Source organism: Lactuca virosa, chromosome 1 (genome assembly GCF_052849685.1).
Source record: "Lactuca virosa cultivar CGN04683 chromosome 1, Lactuca_virosa_CGN04683_v6, whole genome shotgun sequence".
Classification (NCBI taxonomy): Eukaryota; Viridiplantae; Streptophyta; class Magnoliopsida; order Asterales; family Asteraceae; genus Lactuca; species Lactuca virosa.
In genome coordinates, this window is record NC_136426.1 from 22,207,114 (window position 1) to 22,224,457 (window position 17,344).

General features: G+C 32.5%; 1 pseudogene across 1 annotated transcript; it reads right to left on the reverse strand.

Moving 5' to 3' along the window:
- Positions 1–364: 364 nt before the first annotated feature.
- LOC145133794 (ABC transporter A family member 2-like) lies at positions 365–11,241 on the reverse strand (annotated as a pseudogene). The gene is made up of 17 exons (XR_013718937.1): positions 10,770–11,241; positions 9,076–9,307; positions 8,808–8,977; positions 8,520–8,705; positions 8,333–8,428; positions 8,046–8,246; positions 7,660–7,819; positions 7,336–7,562; positions 7,145–7,262; positions 6,969–7,045; positions 6,773–6,862; positions 6,536–6,679; positions 6,127–6,432; positions 4,271–4,351; positions 4,138–4,183; positions 855–997; positions 365–769 (listed from the first exon to the last, which is right to left on the reverse strand). The product of XR_013718937.1 is annotated as an ABC transporter A family member 2-like (transcript).
- Positions 11,242–17,344: the final 6,103 nt, after the last annotated feature.

Genomic DNA, 17,344 nt, shown 5'->3' on the forward strand with positions numbered 1-17,344 from the left:
CGATACCTGTGGTTATATCCGTGAACCCCCGAGAAGTAAGTAATTACTTGGATCCATACATTTGAATTGATCTACTTGTTTGTTATAATAGATATTTCTGTAATTTTAAATGTTCTTTTTAAACAGCTAGTTGACTAATCGGATTACGACATAATTCTGTCGATAAAAAGTTCATATAATATGTTGGTGATCTGAATGGTAAAACATTAAATAGTCCGCCTAATCTGTCGGTAAATTGTTTCAGTCAGTAATCCGTCGCTAAATAATATGCCTTACTCTCTATCTAATTTATGATGGTTGCTTCTGTTAGTAGATTAGGATAGATGCGTCGATAAATTTTTTCAAAGGGACCCTATACTATATATGGTGTACAAAATTTAAACAATTTACAATATTTAACAGTTACCATCACCGATTCCTTTGAATAGACTTTCTTCTACATCTATGTATTATTTCTGATTGATGGTCTGATATAGAGATGCAATCAATATAAATGATAAATCAAGATATTGGATTACCAATTTCATTAATTAGGATTAATAACGATTCCATGGACCGGCCCAGATCGGCCCAAAAAGTTTCTTCGAGAACTATGAGAAAAAACATCGGGCAATTGGACATGAGATGGTATCGGTGTTTCATTTGAGTGCCCTGAAATGCAGAGTGCGCCTGTATCATCTTGCCCCCAATAAACTTCCACCATAACTCCTCGTGGATTTTCTGTTGTAGTAGTTTCTGGAATTCCTATGTATCGTGCTCCAATTGGTATCTATATAACCATCATAATTTTAATTAGGGATTACATGGTATTAATTTTAATTTTTAATGAAATTTAATATGTGGAAGACAATTACTTGAAGAGAGGTTCCTGAGGTCAAAGTCAATGTGGTGAATCTACCTTCAGCTGCAGCACTTTCGAATTCTGCCTGTTTTGCGATGTTGAGGAACACTTCTTCAAGAGTCGCAAGACTCAGTTGTATGTCCGATATACCAAATTCTGTTGAACACGACTCTTTATATGGGAAACAACAAGACTTTTATTAAGACGCTTAAGAAGATCTTACACTTTGTGAGACTACTACACACTTTGCTTTCTTTGAGGCTTTCTAGGATACTTGGATGTTGGGATTGATTTGGAGCAAATGAGCTCCATACCTATTTATAGGTGTTTCCACCTCCTTATAGGAAGTTTCTAGATCTACATACATTCATGACTATTCTAGAACTATCTACCATATTCTATATTAATTACAAGCTTTTATATGTTTCTAGAATATTCTATAATGTCCTAGATAAGTATAGACATTCTTGTGCCTTCCATAGTGTTCTAGAATGTTCCATAGCCTTCCAGGGTCTTCCATCTCATTCTAGAGTATTCTAGAATCTTCTGGCATCTTCTAGACTTCTCCATAGAATTCCATAATGTTCTAGAATCTTCCAGATCATTCTAGAACATGCTAACTTCTTCTAGACAATAACATGATTCTATCAGGCTAGTGATGACCTTCAACACTCCCCCTCAGCACTAGCCCCCATTCTTCGTATCATGTTGAGCTGACATCTAAAACCTTCACTTTTTCCTTTACTTAGCCCTTTGGTGAATAATTTCGCTATTTGTTTATCAGTCTTGATCTGTCGCATATTGACTTCTTCCTTGAGAACTTTTTCTCTTCCACATGCTTGGTTTTTTCTTAGTTGTTGTAGTCGTTGCTTCGTATATTGTTTTCGTAGTTGACAACGACATTCGTGGTTGCATTTTCTTGCAGCATAATATTGTTCCTGACTTTGTTGAACTGTCTTGTGTAGTTTCTTATGCCTCCCTTTGAGAAACTTGTAAGCATGTGAGTTGTCCCTTTTACAAGCTTTGGAAAATTTCCACAATATTAACATGTTATGACGTGATCCCTTATTGATCTGCTCATCTAGTTTAGATGTTGCTCTGTTGAGAAATTCTACTTTGCTCTTACGAATTAATGTGTTTTTCTTCTTTTTCGCCTTATCCAGTTTCTCCATCACATGTTCCATTTTTCGTCTAAGATGAGACTTTTTATGCAACTCTAGTGATGTCATGTTATTATTCTCCTTCGGAGCATCCATCTTCCAATGAACGTCTTCCTCCTCCAATGTTGTCATAAACTTTGTCTCGCTCTTCTTGAGACCTTTGTTGAGTTTCATAGTTGATAGCATTCGGGATCCAATCATATTCCTCTTCAAGGGTACAATGTGAATTATTGAACCCTTTGTGATACGCATGATATCATCTCTCTCAAATGACCAGGGTCGTACGTTGTCTAGGAAATCCATTCCCAATACCATACGACAGTCATCCATATGCACCACTGTCAAGTCTATGGTGCCTTCCCATTCTGCTATCTTAAGAGGTACTCCATATGCAACACCAATGATAGGCTTGGATAAAGAGTTGACGACTTTCAACCGGCCTGGATTTTTGGTGTATTTGATGCCCAACTTTTTAGCTTCATCTTTAGCAAAGAAATTATGGGATGCACCTGTATCTACCAAAGCGTTGGTGTATCCTCCATTTACCCTGGCATCCACGAACATTAGCCTTCCTCTTTTAGTCTTATTCTCTTCTATAGCACATAGTGCCTCAACATCCCATTCATCCTCTACTTCCTTTTTGGAAGTTACTACATTGCTTTCCACAGACTTTTTCTTTGACCAACAATCCTTGGACATGTGGCCCAACTTTCCACAATTGTTGCAGTTGCCTTCGAACCTCCTCCCCCAAGAACTCTTATTGTCGGTCTTTTGAGATCTCCATGGTTGTGAGGTTCCTTGCTGACTCTTCCCTTTGTCAGCATTTTTGTATCCTTCTTTAGAAGGTGGCTTGAAATTCCTTCGACTTTTACTTGTGTAGAGTGCTTCTTCTTCACTCTTCAGCGTGATGCCTCCCATTTGCTTAGCCATAGCTTCTTGGCTGGCCAACAAATTCTCAAACTCTACAAGTGATGGTTGAACGGGCCATCCTTGTACAGCAGTAACAAAGCTTCTATATTCCGGCCTCAGTCCATGGATAATGATCCTCTTCATTCGAGCTTCTGCAATGACGGATTGCGGATCTAGTTCAGTAATCTCCCGACATATTGACTTGACCTTGTGGAAATATTGAGCAATCGTCATGTCACGTTGTGAGATTGATAATAGCTCGTTCTCCAAAAGTTGTAGTCTCGTATCATTCTTCTTTGAGAAAAGCGTCACAAACGTGTCCCAAGCTTCTTTCGGGGTGTTCTCATCCCGAATATGCTCCAACATCTCTTCTTCGATTGTGGTCTTCAAGGCAAACATTGCTTTGCCTGCTTTGATTTTCCATTTACGTAAAGCACCATTAACGTCTTCCTCTGGTGGCGTAGTTTCGCTTCCACCAACGACCTCCCATAGATCTTGTCCTTGTAAGTAGGACTTCATACATGTTTCCCACGTTTTGTAGTTGTTGTTGTTGAGTTTCTTGATTCCTCCGACGACTTGGAGATCACCCATCGTGTTGGCAGTACCTCGGTAATACCAAACAAGCTAGTTTCGATACTAAACTTGCAGAGTCACAAACTACTCACGATACAACGAGAATCACTCGTTCTCACTATCAAGAAACCTTGCTCTGATACCAGATTGTTGAACACGACTCTTTATATGGGAAACAACAAGACTTTTATTAAGACGCTTAAGAAGATCTTACACTTTGTGAGACTACTACACACTTTGCTTTCTTTGAGGCTTTCTAGGATACTTGGATGTTGGGATTGATTTGGAGCAAATGAGCTCCATACCTATTTATAGGTGTTTCCACCTCCTTATAGGAAGTTTCTAGATCTACATACATTCATGACTATTCTAAAACTATCTACCATATTCTATATTAATTACAAGCTTTTATATGTTTCTAGAATATTCTATAATGTCCTAGATAAGTATAGACATTCTTGTGCCTTCCATAGTGTTCTAGAATGTTCCATAGCCTTCCAGGGTCTTCCATCTCATTCTAGAGTATTCTAGAATCTTCTGGCATCTTCTAGACTTCTCCATAGAATTCCATAATGGTCTAGAATCTTCCAGATCATTCTAGAACATGCTAACTTCTTCTAGACAATAACATGATTCTATCAGGCTAGTGATGACCTTCAACAAATTCCTCCTCTCTATTTTCTAGTTCCTCGAAGAATTTCTAATACCAAACCAGACACATAATCTCAATTCAATCGGTATTAATCGTTTGCACATGTGTTATAATCACTAAAATGTCAAGTCTTACAGTTAGTCGGTCCTCCTTGTAATGTGGGATAACGAACGTCGGGAATGACTTGTTTTCGTCTTTTGGAACTACATCTAAACACTATAAACATAATAAATCCAAAAAACTTAATAATAAATAAAGGACAAAATTACAAAAATGGTCCCTATGGTTTGCCAAAAGTCACAAAGTCAGTCCCTGCTAATTTTTTTTGATGTAAATGGTCCTTGTGGTTTGCAAAACTTGCACAGATGGCCCTTTTTACTAACGCCGTTAGTATTCAGTCGTTCGGGGCTGAATCTGTAAGGGTATTTTCGTCTTTTCAAGTATAAAAGGACTGAATTCGTGACATTTGGTAAACCACAGGGACCATTTTTGTAATTCATCTAAAAATAATTGAAATGAGGGGAGGAGGATTCGACCTCTTCCCCTTCTCCCAAATCAACCTAAACCTTATACCACTAAGTTGCATCCAAACTTGATTTATAGTTCCGAAAAATAAATTATATTATGTAAAATATCAAAAAAAAGATAAATAAAAAATAAATTACAATTTTTTTACATAATTGTTTTTTAATAAAACAAATTGTACTTTTACGTATTGAAGAAAAAATGAATTTTTACAGCTAGTCTACATGTTTTTTTTATGTATTTATTTTACGTAAAATAATTCTTTTTTTATGTATTTAAAAAATACATTTTTGTATAATATGTTATTATGTTGTTATAATCTTATAATATACTTTTACGTTATGTTAACGTCTTTAATTGGTTTAAAGCAAATCTACAAGTATTTTTTTTTATGTAAACATTAAGAACATGAAAACATAACGTAAAAAAATACTTGAATATTCGCTTTAAATCAACTAAAGCTGTTAAGATAACGTAAAACTATATTTTAGGATTTTAACAACGTAATAACGTACTATACGAAAATATATTTTTTAAAAACATAAAAAACATACTTCACATAAAATAAATATATACAAAAAAAAATTACGCTTTTTTTAGGATTACGTTTTTGTATAATATGTTATTACGTTTTTTTTATGTATTTAAAAATATATTTTCGGATTATAACAATGTAATAACATTTTGGAAACGTATTTTTTTAATATATAAAAAAACATATTTTCCATAAAATAAATACGTAAAAAAATTGTTTTTCTATGTGAAAGAAAAAAAAATTATTTTTTATATGAAAACGCTAAAAATATGTTTTAGGATCATAGAAATGTAATAACATATTATGCGAAAACGTATTTTTTTAAATAAATTAAAAAATATATTTTATGTAAAACAAATACTTAAAAAAATTGTTTCTAAAAAATATTTTTTTTACAATACACAAAAACTATATTTTGTTTTATTAACTTTTTTTTTGTAAAAATATGTTTTTTTATTTATTATTGTTAATGTAATTACGATTTTACGTAATATAAGTTAGTTTTGGAATTATAAACCAAATTAGGATTCAGCTTAGTGGCATAAGGCTTAGGTTTATTTGGAACAAACGGTGGAGGTCTCAAGTTCGAGTCCTTCCGTCATTTCTTAGCATTTTCATTATTTTAAGACGAAGTACAAAAATGACCCCTGTCGTTTACCAAATGTCACAAATTCAGTCCCTTTATATTTGAAAAGACTAAAATACCCTTACAGATTCAGCCCCTAACGGTTGAATACTAACGGGTTAGTAAAAAGGGCCATTTGTGCAAGTTTTGCAAACCATAAGGACCATTTACATCAAAAAAAATTAGTAGGGACTGACTTTATGACTTTTGGCAAACCACAGGGACCATTTTTGTAATTTTGTCTAAATAAAGGATATATAAAACAACTAAACCTCAGAAAAGTTGTGTAAAGTACAACATACATACATCTTTAAAAAACAGCTTCACTTCCTCATGACATGCTGGAGCAGTGACATCTTCTCTAGAAGGAGTCACATTAGCAGAGGTGGCTGAGAACCTTATATGGGCAATGTAACCAGTTCCAAATCTTGATTTCAACCTGATTGAATTCCCAATGCAGCGAAGCCTACCTTTTGCCATGATTCCAATTCGATCACTTAAAATATCAGCTTCTTCCATTGAATGTGTTGTTAGAATAATGGCTCTCCCTTTCTTTGCATTCTCAATAACGTCCCAAACATGTCTTCGAGTTATGGGGTCCATGCCAGTAGTCTGAAGACATGAAGTTTAGACCAAAATGGATTGAATATGATGATGATATGGATTCACATGAGTTGTGGTAAAAAAAACAAAAAATTTAGTTTATTTTTTTTACCGGTTCATCTAAGATGACCAACTTTGGTTCACCGATTAGAGCTATTGCAACACTGAGGCGGCGTTTCATTCCTCCACTGTAGCTGCAAGATGTTACTCTGGCTGCCTCTGTGAGTCTTACCTCCGCCAATGATTTTTGAACAACCTGTATAACAATTAACAATGAAATAAGGATAAATCTTGAAAATTATTTAAGCACAAAAGTGACTGCATATATAACACTCTAATTAGGGCGCACCGTTTTAAGTGAAGCAGGGGGGAGGCCCTTGATACTGGCAAATAGATAGAGGTGTTCTTGACCAGACAGTGCATCCCAAAGAATATCAAACTGCAAAACAGATCCATACACACACAAATTCTTACTTTCTGAATTATGATCCTTAATAATCACTTCAAATGAAATACCGATATAAAAAGAAAGTAGTCACCCTCACCTGGGGGCAAACACCTATCATTTTCTGGATATTTGACATGCCAACAGAGCTTCGGATGGAATGTCCGTATATGAGAGCTGTTAATCATAAGACATTTAAAACTAATGTAATCTCATTTAAAATAAATAAATAAATAACTGCAACAGGTAAACATCCACACAAAAAGAACAGATTACCATCTCCTTCAGTGACCGGTGTGATTCCTGTTAAGCAATTGATTGCAGTAGTTTTTCCAGCTCCATTTGGTCCTAGAAGACAAAAAAGCTGATCCTTTGGGAAGTTCATCCATAAGCCCTGTAAATAAGTTCAAAGTAAAATCAGCTTGCAGGATATACTTTCACAAGAGCATAAAAAAATAGTGTTGTACCTTGAGTGCATGGTAAGGTGCACTTCTCTTGCAATTGCAGCAACCAATGTTAGTTCTTCCAGGATATACCTTCTCAAGACCATGTATCTCAACTGCAAGATTTGGATCAACAAAACCTTCTCTATGTTGCTGCTTCACAATGTTTTCCTCTTGAAGTACATCTTCATCATCTGGATACGTGTTTCCCAATGTTGGAACAGACCACATGCAACTACAGATCCGACCCTCTTAAATAAACAACGGATTAAGATGTTTTAGTGATAACAATAACAATAGAATTTGCAAGAATAGAAAGAACATATGGTTATCTATTCATTCAGTTACCTTCCACCTTGTTTCCACCTTTCCCTGACCAGTATCCAGGGTTCAGACAGTAGAAAATTGGTTTTCTTACACCTGATGAGTTGGGGAAGATATTATCAAAGTATATTGCAAGGGAAACCCACAGGATATAGGTTGATACAAGCCATATATAGATATCACTCTGCCAAACAAACAAAACAAAATGAAGCTGTTGAATAGAGTTGACCATTATGCTGGCGTAGTTATTATGATCCACACTGTTGACAGTTGTTAGTTGAGTTAGTTAATCAATTTAAATTTGTTTCTCCTCTCATCAATTTCTGTTTTCTTTCAAATTTGTTCAATCTGATTTCTATTTCTACATGGAGAGAGATGTGGTAGCCAAACACGAAATAAATAGTACATACCACTGTTATTATACAGTCAATGTCATTTGGTGCACACTTCCCAATATGGCTCCACCTGATACCAGGGTCTTGAGGAGTGGAAGTAGCATCAGCAAGCAACTGAAGGGCTTTAGCAAGAAGATTAGGTGGGAAGAAAGACCAGATGATCCTTTGTGTGTTAGAGAAGTTGTCAGTGTAGGGAAATCCAAATATCGTAACCACCTTCATGCATAAAGGAAAAAAGATCTCAGATCTGACACGTGGCAAAGTGAGTAGCTTTTTGTAAAAGCAATAAAAAATGAAGTTACCTGTGTCAGGAAGCCAACTATATATACGGAGAAACCGACAGTTGTGGATGAAGTGGATTTGCTGATGAATGATGAAAACATGAACGCAAAACCAATCTGGCAGTAAAAGTTAGAAAATGTTAATCCACCAACATATGGAATGGGATTTATTTTTATACAACTTGGAAAAAGATTTTTTTTTTTTTACCATGTTTAATTGGAAGAGAAAAAACACAAGAAACACAACTCCAAAGCTGTTGTTCAAGAAGAAATCAAACTGAAACATCATTCCAAAGAGAACTATGAAAAGAGATGAAAATAGGGTGATGATTCCCTCCCATGTGAGCCACGATAACCAATAAGCCGTGTCATAAAGTCCCATCATAGCCATCGCCTGTAAGGAAAACAAACAATACAAATTTTGAGATATGACAATTGGAATATATAAATGTAAACAAACATTTAGCATAAAAAAAGAAAAAATTCTAATTAGCACCTGGCGAAGCCTGAGTTCTTTCTCGACTATCAAAGAACTAATCTGTAACACAAAACCAAACATGGTAATTGCCAGGAAAAAACTTGGTCCTGCTGTGCCCACAGAAGAGTATGTTTCAACTACCGGATGAGCAAATTCCTTCAAACTCACAATCCAACTGAAACTAGGATCTGCATGCCACACCGTTGAAATGGAGTAGATATGACAGTCCATAAGTACAATAATAAAATCTAATAAAGGAAGTGATCATATACATATAATTCTATACCTCCTACTAACGACCTAGCAATTTCGCGTTCAGCAGCAATTTGGAGTGGTATTGCGAATTTGAATGTTGGATCTTCATAATGTCCTCGTTTTGCAATAGGTGTAGAGTTTGTCTGTAATCCGTAACTAATTACAGTAGCATTTCTCTCTACAAAATGAAGAGCTCCAGGACAGCTCATAGGATTCGCCAAAAACCATGCATCCACCTCACCTTTTGTTCGAAAAGGTTTGACCTATGGACACATCATCAATTATCCTTCAAATGAGAATCTGTTTCTATTAAAAGTGACTCCTAACTGAGAGCTAATTGCAATATGGTACAACATATCAAGAACTACTTATTTTCGATTGTCTAATTTGAGTGCATTTCTTGTCATATAGTTACGTATTTAATTCGCAATTTCACAAATTAGATTATATTACCACAATTTATGTGTTATATTTGATCAATGGAGATGGATGGCACTCAAATGAGTCGCCTGATAAATTAACAAATCCAACCCTTTGAAATTGCTTACATTGTCTTTAAACGTAAGATTCTAAAATTTTCGCAACATCCTGTGACATGGAACACAAAAGATAAGGAAGTTTGTTGAAATATATAGATATAAATTTGATCTTGGTGTACAATAGTGGGTATAAGTATATTGAAGTACATGGTTAGTTACTTAGTTGTAATTATGCTGGATTTAGAGATAAATAAGATGTATATTCATTAAGGTGCCAGATTAATAGCCATGCTGTAATTGGCTATGGAGGAAGTCTGTCGCGGATCTGTCGCAAACTTCCTTTAGCGATGGATTTGTGTAAAGTGAATGGAAATAAGAACAGTAGAGCATACATGGAAAACAAATAAGGACCAATTATGAAAACTGTTAGACATTATAATGGATCATCTGAATTAATCAGTACATATAGCAATCAAAAAACAATCTGATTTTGAAATGTCAATAGAGCCAACTCCTTCAAGAGCTTGGAGTTTCTCTTCATCATTGCCTTGGGGATTGAAGGGTTTATTTCAAAGATAAGAAAAAGAATAAAAGAACACAAGTAGATGACGACTTTTAAAAGTTCTTAGTTTTTAATTATATACTTTGCATCTACTTTAATATTATAAGTGATTCTTGTATTTAATGAATTAACTCGGTATATCTTGATGAATGTTTAAATGTATGATTAAAGTTTCCTTATGAGATAAAAATGTTTATATTGCTAATGTGTTGAAGTAGAGAAAAGAAAGAAAATGAGTGGAAATGAAAAGAAAATAAAAGAAATTTGTGTTCACGAGTTTCATTAAAAGAAGGAAGTGGGGGAAATGGAATGATTACTTTCTCTCCTAACTTTCCTTCAGGATTTGGAAAGAAGAAATGATTAATTTTCCTTCCTCTTATAGAAAATTTTGTTTTCCTTTGCTTTCTCTTCTTATGTCTCGTGACTTTCTTTTCTTTTCTTTTTTTTTTTGTTTTGTTAGAAAACGCTAAAAACAAAAATCATTCCGTACTATGATTCTATCGTCGGACGTCGGCAGTGTACCAAAAGCTATTGCAATGGATAATAAATTGATCGCCTTAATAGTATGTTCATTGTTGAAGACAAAAATGCTTATGTCTGAATGAAGGTGTATAGAACAACTCTTACCAAATAATTACTTATTTACTAGAAACAAAGTAAAATTTGAAATCGAAGGATGATTACCTTGGTAGAAGGAATAGGCCTACCAGGATTATTAGCCCTAATTCGATCAACAATCGTTCCAATCCTGGCACTGTCACTGCCGCTCCAAACAAAATCAAAACACGGAAGCTTAGTGTAATACTTATCCTCACACAGAGGGATCGGAGGATCGATTAGCGGCTCGGGATCTCGTACAGTCTGGAAGGCAGTCGAAGAACCAAATTGAGCATCAATTGCTTTCTGCATAGCGAAGAGTAAAAATATAAAGAATATTGATGAAAATAACTGAAGGAATGTAGCCCTCTTGTTACGCCATGCGAGCAGCAAGTTCTTCGTGAACAAAGCTTTGTATTGTTGAAGCAACAGCTTAAATCCCCTCTGCAATTCCATTTTCACTCTCGTTGTGTACGTTATTGTGTGTATATGAATCTATACAGGTATATGTATATGTGTATCCGGATGTGTGCGGGTGTGTTGGAGATTCTTGACGCGGGGTTTTGATAAACAAATGCCACTGATGTATGTAGAAATTAGGGTTATTTACAGAAAAGTCTCAAACTTTTTTCAAAAGTTTCAATAAAGTCCTAAAAGTTTTTTTTTTAACAGAAAAGTCCCAATATTTTTATTTTTTGCCTAAATTTACGAAAATGTCATTTTTTATATTTGAACAACAAATGATAGATTATATGATTTTTTCAAAATATTGGGACTTTTTTATTCAAAAAAAACTTTTAGGACTTTATTGAAACTTTTGAAAAAAGTTTGGTACGTTTCTATCGATAACCCTAGAAATTACTAGTTGTGCCACTTAAAACTAGACCTGTCAATGGGATGGGTTTGGAGCGAATCACCCTTGATCCAAACCCGTTTAAAATAATAAAAACATGACCCACCCCGCTTCAATAACCCTTAGGGTCTTGAATAGTCGAATTCATACCCGTATCCACCGAATCAACGAATACCCGACCCATTAACCCGACCCTTTTATAATATTATATTTTCATAATTTTTATGTGTTCCACAAAGTAATATTTCTCAAAAAGATAAAATGTCTATTTAAACAAGATGTACATTAATTAATACTCAAAGTCCAATACAATAAAAATAATATTTTACTTAGACATCGAGTGGTATATTTTGTTGTCATATATATATATATATATATATATATATATATATATATATATATATATATATATATATATATATGTGGCGGGTTATAAGTGGAGCGGATCGACAATGATCCATACCCAACCCATTTATTAAAAGGGTAAACGGGTATGGATCGTAAACGGGTAAACGAATCGTAAATTACAATCCAAACCCGTAAAATTCTTACGGGTTTGTAGCGAATCAAGGTCAAAACCCGCCCCATTGACAGGTCTACTTAAAACAGGAAGTTAGATCGGACTTTGCACTATATACAATTCACCCCCACAACCTATCATAACAGCTACAATTATCCCAAAACTTACGTTTTTCTCATCACTAATTGTCAAAGACTAAAAGTAATGATAAAAACACACAAATGAAATAATAAATAAATGATTAAAACAACGGAAAATGATTTAAGAGGGTATTGTTTTGTTAATATGTAGGTAACTTTTTTTTTCGTGGACAATTAACCAATGAACTTTGTTACAAATATTCAAATGTTATCATTGTGATCGGTTACTTAAGTTACAACTTATTTACTTTATATATCTTTTCTAATAAATGAAGTTTTTTTTTCCATTTGTCACGTTCTTATTCAATTTGTAAAATGTAATTTTGTGGTTATTTTTAATTAATTTTTTTCCACATGTCATTTTATAAGTTTTTTCTATTTTATTAAATTCCACATAATCCTCTCTAATAAATGAAAGTTTTTTTACCACTTGTCATACTCATTCAAATTGTCAAATGTCATTTTGTGGTTATTTTGAATTAATTTTTTTTTCACATGTCATTTTATGAGTTTTTCTATTTTATTAAATTCCACATAATATTTTAATGTAATAATTACAATAAATGTATTAATAAATGAATATTAATTTCACTAATAAACTTACATTTTAATTTCAAAATTTCCAAAATTAAAGCTCATTATTTTCTTTTCTTTATTTAAATTATTTGTGTAAATTTAAAAGATAAAACACATTTTCATTATAATAAATCATTATTTTTCTTATTTTCTTATAAATTCAAAATTCTCAAATATTTTGACTTTCATATTTAACTTTTTTTTTTTAAATTAACTCATCTCATATATGAGTCTCACAACTAGTGTGTAACAAATTAAAACGGGAAAGTGACTTATGAAGATAATTACTTCTTTGTTTTGTTCACATTTTGACAACTTTTATAACTTAGACGTGTTTAATTTCATCTATTATTTGTCACGCTATGTAGTATTTGTGTATTTTACAAGTATACATTTTTTAGATAAAAAAAGTTTGAAGGCATATACTATGTTGCATAAATCATGATCATCTAACTCTTTTATGACTTAAGTTTTTCATCCGAACCTATTATTTTGACATATACTCATATCAGAAACATACATCATAGTGCGAGTTGAGAAGAAAAGACAGTTACACGAACATAGAGAAGATGAGATTATTTAAACTTAAAATAGCTTAAAGACTTATTGGATGAATAAGTGTCGTGGTATCAATTGTGATTATCCATCGTATTACTTTTAAACAATGTTTTCTTTTGTTAGAGGTTTTTTATAGTTTTCGAACTTCCACTTTTTAATTAAAAATGTTTTTAATCTTAAAAATATTTTTAAATTTTATTTTGTGTCCATATTTCCATAGTAAATTTCGTAGGCGTATTTCCATAGCAATTTTCATAACTATTTTTATGTAACAAATTTCGTAAGCATATATTCGTAGCAATTTTTCCATTGCAAATTTAATAGCTATATTTTCGAAGCATATCTCATAACTATTTTTCTGTAACCAAATTTGTAGCAATTTGTTCCATAGAAAGTTCGTAGCTATTTCTTCTATAAGACGATTCAACAAAATCGAATTTATTCGTAACCATATATAAAAAATACAATACATGTATATTTAAAAGGAACGTCAACTTTTAGAAGATATATTACAAAGTTACTTAATTGTCACGTAAATGTCACGTATACGTCAGGTAAGTTGTAACCTAAAATAGTCAGTCACAATGGTAACATTTGACCACCTTTAACAAGTTCGTTGGTCAATCGTGTACAAAAAAAATTACATAAATATGAACAAAAAATAATCACCCTCTTAAGTAATATTCCCTTACATATGCACATGTTTCTTAAAAATTTACATATGCATAAAAAATATGAATATGCATTAAAAATGCATTTTTTTAAAAAAAATTAATATTAATTTCAAAATATAAGGTATATTTTCATTTATTTGAAAAAAAATATTTAATTATTTTTTATATTTTTTAAATCGGTGAAAATATTCTTTATATTTCGAAAATAATATTTAAAAAAAGAATTTTTCAAAATATATATATTTTCTTAATACATATTCATATTTTTTTTGTATATGCATATTTTTAAAAAACATATGCATATGCACATATACATTTTTAAAAAACATTTTTAATGTCTCTATATACATAAGACTAAGCATATATATATATATATATATATATATATATATATATATATATATATATATATATATATATATATGAATAAGTACTTGTGTATGTATATAAGAATAAGTATATGCAAAAGGCAATTATGCTTATGTATATGCATATGCATATGCATAAAAATAAGTATGTTGATGTGTTATAAAACAAAGCTTTAAAATTTATATCCTATTCTTTCAACTCAGTCAGAACATAGTAGGCAGTGTACCTAGTCGCGTAGTAGTAAAGTATATTAAGTAAGAGTCAAACACATGGAATACAATTTTAATTAAGAAAATAATAATAATACTTAAACTCAAAGGATTAAACTTAGATGGGGGGGGGGGGGGGGTAATCTGATTTTTCAAGTTCAGATAAACTTAATAAAGCAATCTACTAAAAAACTTTAAACTAAAGCAAATAACTAGAAAACGAGTTTTAATCAAGAATTAAAAGATAGTTTCGTTTAGCTTCGAATCCCTATTTTTATTATGGTTAATTTCAAACAATGGATTAAATATGTTGGTTACCAAATTAGAAGTTACTAGTTATCATGATCAGGACAATTAGCATATGTCAATTTATAAACTTTAACCCCAATGATCACGCAAGTTAAGTAGACCACATTGATTTACGATATATTTGGACTATGAATGAATAGATCTAAGAATTATCTATCTATGATTAAGATAAACAATGAAGCACATATTATGATCAGATAATGCTCTCTAACACAATTAAGCAACTAACTTTACTACATATACTAGGACATGGTTAATCTCTAAATCTAGCAATTTAATGATCATAAACAACTAGGTAAAAAAGTTCATGCAATCAACGGTCGTTTAACTACACAAAACTTGAAGGCAAGACAATAAAGATTGAAGCTTTAACATGCTAGGATAATGATCTACCAAACAAAAGCTTAAACCAACTTTAATAATCCATAAAGTAGAAATTAACACATAGTATTAGGGTTCATTTAGTCTAAACGAAAGTAAATTGTTATTAGCTGAAACACCCTAATTCATTTTTATGAAAAAAAAAAATTTACTGCGGTAATAAAATATATGATTGGGTCCCCATTTGAATAATAATAAAACTTCATTTATAAAATAATGACATTTTAAGAGTTTAAATAAACACACATAAATCCAGGTTAAGCTTTATTACATAAAACATGATTTATTGAAATAAACAACGTAACACTTTTAAATATAATTTTCAAGAGTAATGCGGTTGCCACGACAGTCAAGCTGCATTCTTCCCCTTGTTTACCCCAGAGGGTCCTATAAAAATGTTAATAGTATATGATAAGCCAACGCTTAATGAGTTCACAATCTATACATTTTACCACATGCATATAATCATTATAAAAATATTTACTATTTTACTACAGTAATCCTGAAACATCTATTGTTTAACTATAGTAGTCCTGAAACATCTACTGTTTAACTACAGTATTCCTAAAACATTTACTGTTTAACTACATTAGTTAATCATGCATGTCATATAATAATCATGGTAATGACATTTACTAATACATAATATGTAGCATAACATTTTTACTGTCAACCAGCAAAAATTACACGTACAACATGTTTACACATAATTACTATTAGTAAATAATAGTAAATAATGGTAAATAATATTTATCATAATATTTTAACATGAACTTGTTTTATAATAACTACATAAATGAGTATCACATATAGAAAAGTAAAACTCACTTTAATCGCAGAACATCAACACGAACTAATGATACACGTTTGTTTCTCGGGCTTATTCACTCGACAGCCTCTCGGGATTTATCTTCTAGATTATCAAGACTATAACTAACATGATTTAAACTTGTTGTAATTCATAAAATTAAGGCAAGTTACCTCTATTTATAGATAAAAATCTTCATTATTTTATTCATGGCCTAATTTCACTATTATCATTTTTTTATGATTTCTTTTAGACAAAACTGCATAAAAGGTCTCTTTGGTTAGCTGAAAATTGCCACTTTGGTCCAAAAATGTTTGGACTGGCACCAGAGGTCCAAACTTTTCATTTTGTAGCGAATTTGGTCCAATTTGCTTTAAACTTTTTTATAATGATGATTTTGCCCTTACTTTTTGGTTTTTTCAATTTTTTTTTATTTATTTAACTACTTTTATGATTAAAAGAAAATAAAAAAGAAAATATGACCCCTCTATCTCTCTCTCTAACACACACACAATGCAAAAGAGCACCACCACCGGTCAACGTCACCGCCGTCGCCAATACCAGCCACCACCACTGCCGCCGTCGACACTGATGCTTCCTTTGTAACCTTAATCGTCAGAAACTTTACCTAGCTCTGACGAACACCACACACATACATAACTCTTTGTCTCTCCAGATGAACACAGACAAAAATCAGGAAATCTAACACACAAGAACTCATTAAAAACCCAAAAATCTTATGTACAAGAACACAAACATATGAACATGACTCATTGTACACACATACTCTAATTAACCTAGAATTGATCAAACACATATGAGACCAAACACACACATATGTTCAAGATCTAATATACAAAACCAAATATCTGATATACAAGACCTAACACACAAACCTGATTCAACACACAACACTCGTCGGAGCACCAACATCACGCCGGAGCAACATCATCTTTAATCTATCTGCTGTTTAAAGAAAAAACCAAGAGTTTCCAGATCTTCACATCATCTACACGTTCCTGAACTAAGGTTTTTTAGGTTGATAGCTATGGTGGTCGTCCGATTTTTCAGATCGGTCTTAGACCCACCCTTGAAAAACCAAAACCCTAGATCAGAGATATTGTGAAGATGTTAATGTTTACAGATCTGGATGGAGGCGGTGAGATCGGAGATCAGAGCAAGGGTTAACAGATAGATGTCAGCACTTTGAAGGTGGTCCCAAATGATGAAGACGATGGTGGTAGCCTCCGTCTGGGTCTCAAGTT